Source organism: Pezoporus flaviventris, unplaced genomic scaffold (assembly GCF_033815535.1).
Source record: "Pezoporus flaviventris isolate CSIRO_AGI_PZ_B2104156 unplaced genomic scaffold, CSIRO_AGI_Pfla_v1 ptg000078l, whole genome shotgun sequence".
NCBI lineage: Eukaryota > Metazoa > Chordata > Aves > Psittaciformes > Psittacidae > Pezoporus > Pezoporus flaviventris.
Genome location: NW_026892626.1, coordinates 18,246,742 through 18,253,658, shown reverse-complemented (window position 1 = coordinate 18,253,658; position 6,917 = coordinate 18,246,742).

The window sequence follows — 6,917 nt, the reverse complement described above, 5'->3', positions numbered from 1 at the left end:
AAAGACTGTATTAACTTGAAGAGATTACCATAGGTGAGGTCTTTATACAGGTTCAGCAGTTTAGCAGCAGCAGCTGTTCCAGTGTCCTCAAAAATCACTTCCTTGCTTTGAGAACACGTCATCCTGCACCCATCAGCCCAGAGCTGTATGTGATGGTGAGGTTGCCCTGTCTGTGCTGGGCTCAGCACAACCCAGAATGGGTTTCCTACACACTCATTACCACCCCACACATCCCAGCTGGGCTTGTGCCACATCAGCAGCTCACATATGTAAAAGGCTGTGGACAGACCCTTGGAAAACTATTGGCATTAGGAAAGCTGTGTGGTAGGACATAGCAGGAGAGTGGTGTGTTCCTGGGGCCACCGCACAGGGAATCACAGAGACCTCTGGGGTCTGCTCTTGGTTTCCTGATGACATTGGGAAAGCCACTTCAATCCTGCCCTTCTCTGAAATGTCTTGTCCAGCTCCTCTGTCCTGACTGGAACAAGCCTATTTCAAACAGTGCAAACCACAAGGGACCAAGACACCACCTCAACCTTTCAGATGATCCCATAGAACAAAGCACATCCATTTCCAGAGAGAGATCCGGTTTATAAACTTCAGGGCATGATCCTGATGCACCAGGCAAGGTCCCCACTGAAATCCCCCCTTCTAAACTCATCCTCTTTCGAGGTCCAGCTCTCCAACTTTGCTGCGTGCAGCACCATGTCCACAATCACTTCTCATGTCGTGCGAGCTCTCCTCCCCTGCCACAGTGCAGATAATGCACAGCAGCTATCTCAAGCCTCCATACAAACTGTAGTTTTGTTTCACTTCCTCTTGCTGCTAATAAGCCAACAGATACACAGAGCCAGCCAATAATGGGAAAGGATATTACAACCTGAACGTTTTCCCCATCAAATGAGGGGGGAAAAGAACAGCGTTTGGAAATGGCACTTTCCAGAACGTTTGCACAAGTTCTGCCTGCATTTGCCATTCCCCCTGGATTTCAGTGACAGGGAGCAAACAGAGCAGCACACAGACAAGTGCCTGAGATCTCTGCATGGTTTGATTTTACATCAGTTTCATTAAGGGTAAGGAAAACAAGGCTTTGCCTCCTACTTCTTGTAGCCCCCCTGACTTCCTCATCCTTGTCTCCAACACAAAAAAGCAATGTTTTTTTTTTATCCAGGGATAAGCACACGGTCATGACAACCCTGAGGAGACAAGAGGGGCTTTCTCCTCCTTCAAAGCCTGATGAAGTCAGCCCCATGCACTCAGCTAAGGGCTGACTTCAACCAGCTCTATAAAAGCAGTGATTTTCAAAGCCATATGGCTGAATATAAGCAATTCACAGAAGCTGACCAGGTTACCTGTTGTAAGCGATGCTGGCACTGCTCAGGGAAGCGCAATGTATCTGCTCAAATCCCCAAGCAGATGGCTGAGGCTTTACAGTTCCAGTGTTGCCAGGGTCAGGATCTGGCCCGTAGGAAACCCAGTAATGAACAAGATGAGTTAATATGATTCACACCTTGAATCCTGAGCTCACTTCTGAGCTCCTCACTACAGGAGAGACATTGAGGTGCTGGAGCGGGGCCAGAGAAGGGCAATGGAGCTGGTGCAGGGCCTGGAGCACAAGTGTGATGGGGAAGGGCTGAGGGACCTGGGGGGGTTCAGTCTGGAGAAGAGAAGGCTCGGGGGAGGACCTGATCGCTCCCTATAACTGCCTGACAGGACGGATGGAGCCAGGAGGGGCTGGGCTCTGCTCCCAAGGAACAAGGGATGGGACAAGAGGAAACGGCCTCAAGCTGCACCAGGGCAGGTTTAGATGGAGCTGAGGAACAATTCCTGCCCCAGAGGGTGCTCAGGCATTGGAACAGGCTGCCCAGGGCAGGGCTGCAGTCACCGTCCCTGCAAGTGTTCACACAGCGTGGAGACGAGGCCTCAGTGCCATGGGTTAGCGGTGGCCTTGGCAGCGCTGGGGAATGGTTGGACTGGGTGAGCTCAAAGGTCTTTTCCAACCCAGTTGATTCTATGATTTCTTTAGCAAGACTGACCACATTTTCTCCATGGTAGCAATGGGACGCTCCTGATTTATCAGACAAAACCATCAGCCCCACTTTCTATTCAGCATCTCTGAAACTAAATAGTGATGTGAAACTGCTCTGCTCTCAGGACAGCTTTGACAGTGTATTGATATGAAGCAATCCAGCTTCACAGAACACAGGCTCTGTGCAGCACATAACCCAAGGGAGCCAGCCAGGCTCCAGCCAGGCGTTACAGCCCACCGACTTCAGCAGCTCCGTGAGGTCCAGTACTGTCTTCTGCACAGGCGTAGGTGGTAGAACAGCTTGTCCTTCACATTCCCCAGGCAGCACGCTTGAAACAGGACTGTGATAGATGCTCACTTAGTTGTTACTCTGAAATGCTTTCCTGGAGCTTGGCTAAACATTGCTTTCAGCAATTAGTCTCTAGAACAACAAGAGAGTTGATGGAAACATTTAGAGGTGATTAGAAATGCACAGTGCCCAGCAGCAGAGAGAAGGGACTTCCTGATCAGCAACCTGAGCACGCTATCACTAGAAAGCTACTTAATGCCTTCCACCCTAAGAGATCCCAAAATATCTGGAAGATCATTTATTAGCTGGTTACTCATCCACTTCTGAAATGCAGCCATTTCTCAAGTGGGATTTGGCACAAGTATAAATGCATGATAAGAATGCAAGGAAAAGAATGAAGAAAACTTTCCTAACTGGAATCACTGGGGAAAGATTTGGGTGACAGAAATCTCTTCACTGAGATAGCAGTTGTTCTGAACTGAAGAGTCAGTATTCCAGTACTTGCATAAGGCCCAAACTGAACAAAACCCCAAAGGGTTTCAAAATGCTTCCCAGTGGTGCAATCGTGAGCTTGAAGTCTCATCTGGCAAACTTATTCTTTGCTGCTTGACACACTTCATAGCATGACAAGTTTGGGGGTTTCTGGCAAACCAGTAAGCTAAACCTATCAGGCACAGGGCTGCACAAAGGCTCACAACACCTTGGGAGGAGCTAGAGGGATGGGAAGGCAGATCCCTGGCTGCTTTCCAAAGGGACATCCTTCGGACCACAACAGCAAGTCACATCATGTAGGGCCTGACCAAAGCATCCCTGACCAAGTGGAGTTCAGTACTTGTTATCTGCTGCCTGCACTGAGCAGGGGTGGTAATGTGAGCAGAGCTGACACGAGGCAGCCTCTGAGCAGCTCGAGCCATGTTCTGACATGCAGAGCTTCTGCAGCTCTCATCTGAGCCGCATCAAGCTTGGCTGCCAGAGGTGCTTTCGAATTTCATACCTTTTGTTATTCTCACTCCTGCTTGTGTTACAGCACAGAGCCAGAACCACAGTGCAACTTCTTGAGGAAATAAGGGCCATGATGTTTGTGTGATGAATGTGGTATTTGTGGTGAATATAGACTAAATATAAGAGACACTTCATTTCTCAACACAGCAAGTACCAAACGGCTCCTCAGGTTCAAAAGAAAGATGTAACCTGACATAAAGGAGATTTGTAGGATAGATTGAGATGAGTGATTTTATTGTAGGAAACAATCTCAGGCCCAATAGTGCGCAGTACAAGCACATTAAAATAGCCTCCCTGAGAGAGATTTTCATCTACATAGGAGATACACACAAAGACTGTTGAAAGTGCTATTTTTATCCCCATTTTGCAAAAGTGGAAGTGTGGCTGCAGAAGATGAAGTGACTTACCTGGAGCCCAGCAAGAAGCTTACAACTAAGAACAAACTGAATGTTGATCTCTCAAGACTTCAGCTGTATAGGCCTTGTCTTAGATACCTTGCATACCTTTGACCCCATCCAAGAAGCGTGACATGAGGCGCAGTCACAGAATCCACTTCTCCACATTCCTGGTAGCTTGGGGCAGATGTCAAGGATGGAAGAATCAGGGAAAGCCCAGCTTTGCCTCACTGTCCTCAGCATTTGAAAGGAAAGTCCCCACTCAACACCATTGAGTACTGGGATTTGAGTTTAGACCTAAAGCTTGGTGACTTGGGAAAAATGGGGGCTTGAAGGGACTGAACAAAATAGCTGCCTGGTGTCTGCTGTGTTTTATCCTCACAGATCTGCTAATTCAAAGCAAGGCTTCCATGAAACTTGATGGGATTTCTTCTTAGCTCTTCCCATGTGGAAAGGCTGGGCTGCATCCCTGTATCTTCAGCTTTGCTGAAGTCATGACTGCCTTGTAATCTTCCTTCCAAACCCTCTCTTCCCTCCACACAGCATCCAGAGCAGATGACAACCATGCCAAGTAGTTTTGATCCCTTCCCTGACTAAAACCCTTTCCAATCTGTTAATGACCTGATGAAAAAAGCCAGAACTTCTCCATGTATGACCAGCTACGGGCTGAAGATCAGGTAGGAAACGTAGGAAACATGCTGGAAAAAGCATCCAGAAAGTGTTTTATTATACTTCCAAGTGCAGAATTTAGCTGCAGGCAGAGAACTAACACATCCCTCATTTAGGTACCTATACAAGTTTGAAAAGTAACTGAAGTCACCAAAATCTCCTCCCCAAACCCCAGGAAAGGGACTAGCAAGAGGTAAAGCATTCGGTATCCAGAGCAGCCTGCTCCAGAGCAGCATAGGAGACAAGAAAACCAACCCAGCACATGGTTTGTTGCCCTCTACTGTTCGCTCGCCTAAGATGCAAAGCAAATTCTCCCTGTAGCATCACCCCTACGAAGCACATCGCAGTGACAGCACAAGCCAGCAGCACGATGGTATGTGATACATGGGAGGGAAAACGTGGGACCCGGAAGAGGCTCTGCATGAGGAGTGCTCACAAGGAAAATCAACAGCCTGGGACAGCACAACACACAGAAGCAGAGGACACAATGCAGCAAGGTCATGGGAGACAGGGGCAGAACGCAGCAGGCCTGAGTACCAGGAGCTCCATCTAAGTACTAGACCAGGCCAGATGCTCTAAGCCCAAATGCCAGCCTAACTTTGTGAGCTGTATGAGCTACTCTTCACTAGCCCAGTACATGCAGATGGGACTGTCACACACCAAGGGGAACAGAATAGTTAGACCTTACCTCTGGAAAGGTTAAGAGTAATAATGACAAAGATTAGGAACTGGCAGCAACAACAGATACCCTGGGATCAGCACAGACCAGGGCACTGAGCCCTGTTTATCCTCAGCTGGTAGGAGCCACCCTTTGTTCCAGGGTTCTGTGAGTGATGGCAGGTTTGCTGATGCACAGTAGATGCTGCTGCATGTCAGCTACCAGCATCACAGCTCCCTTCACTGGGAGCTAATTGTGCATTGGTGCAGACACACCTGAGCTGTGCCAGCCAAACTGGAGTCAGCATATGGTGTTGGTGTACCTGTCCCTGTGAGACTTACCAGTCCAGGTCAGGGCTCCAGCTACCACAGCGTGGATCCCCATCCCCTTTGAGAATCCTCTTATGTTCTAACTGCTGATTTCCCTATGTACTATTAGCTGTGGTTTTGCTTTATTTCATTTCCTATCAGCCTACAAAATCCAGAGTTGACTTCACACAACCTTTTCTGCCAGTTTTCACTGAAGCTTATACCTGGCTCCACAAAATCCTCAACAGCTCCCCTCCATCATTCAGACAAAATACCTGAACAGCTATTCCAGGAACAGGAAAAAGAAAATCAATGCTGATAGGAAGGAGCAAAAAACCCAAACTGAAATCTAAACCCTTCCCTCTCCAAGCCTGTAAAAATTCAATGGGAAGAAACATGACACATTGCCTGGAACAGGCAGGAGCAAGAGACACATGCAAACAAAGCAACTCCTGAAAACCTTACTGTAAACAGGAGACTGTATTCACCCAACACACTGCAAAGGAACAGCTAATCCCTGGGAAAATGTTACGGGCATAGTGGTCCTTTCACCAACATCCACACTTAGTACTTGCTTCAGCAACTCCACTTCCCATTCATGGAGTGGACACTTCCCTCACGGCTCCCTGCTCTTTACTTTTGTGAGGGAGAGAAAAAAGAAGGAGAAATGAAGTTCAGCTACGAATGCAAACCAGTGCACAAAACCAGTGAGTTTGTGAAGCTGGAGGTTAGCCAGGTGCCTACTGCACACAAGCAGCTCTTGAGTAAGGTCCCACAAGCTCCTCAGGCAGCACCAGCTCCTGACTGCGCTTTGTCTTGCAAGGGCTCCTCATATTGGTAAGAAACAGCCTCTCCCTTCTGGCAGATGGGATGGGATGTCCATGGTTGTGTGGTGAACACCCAGTTAACAAATGCTGCCCTTCAGTGCAGCATTCCTCTGTACACCTTCAGTACACCTTCCTCTGCCACCCTGCTCCAATTCAGGATTTGAGCTACTCCCAACTGTAGCACTATCCTTAATGCTGTTAGAAACACGCAACACTTGAACCCCATAAATAACCCCACTGGTCCCCACATGAAACCCATCTCCCACCCAATGGGCAAGGACCTGCTGAACAAAACATCTGCATCGTTGTAGCTTCTTGGCACACAGAGAATCACCTCAATTGAGCAGCACAAGAGAAAAGGTCCAGCTGCAACCCCACCTTGGCTGATCAATACCCACATAATCGCACAGCCTCAGCTGAGCAAGCAAGCTCAGACCTTAATGTATCAGCATGCAGAAGGTTAGACACCCCAGCACAATATGATGCCTTTTCCTAAGGTCTCATGCAGTAGAGAAGCCAGGAATAAACTCTGTTGCTTTATTATTTTCACATCAACAGGATATAGCATTTGAATTACAGGTATTTTTAAAACTAGATGTAGTCAAGTGCATTTAGAAGAGAATTCACAATTTTCTGTACACAAATACAAGTCATCTTCAATAGGAATTCCTTACATAAGATTAAAACTTGAGATGTGGTACAAATGAGCAGCAAAAAAAATCCCCTCCTCCCCATACAGT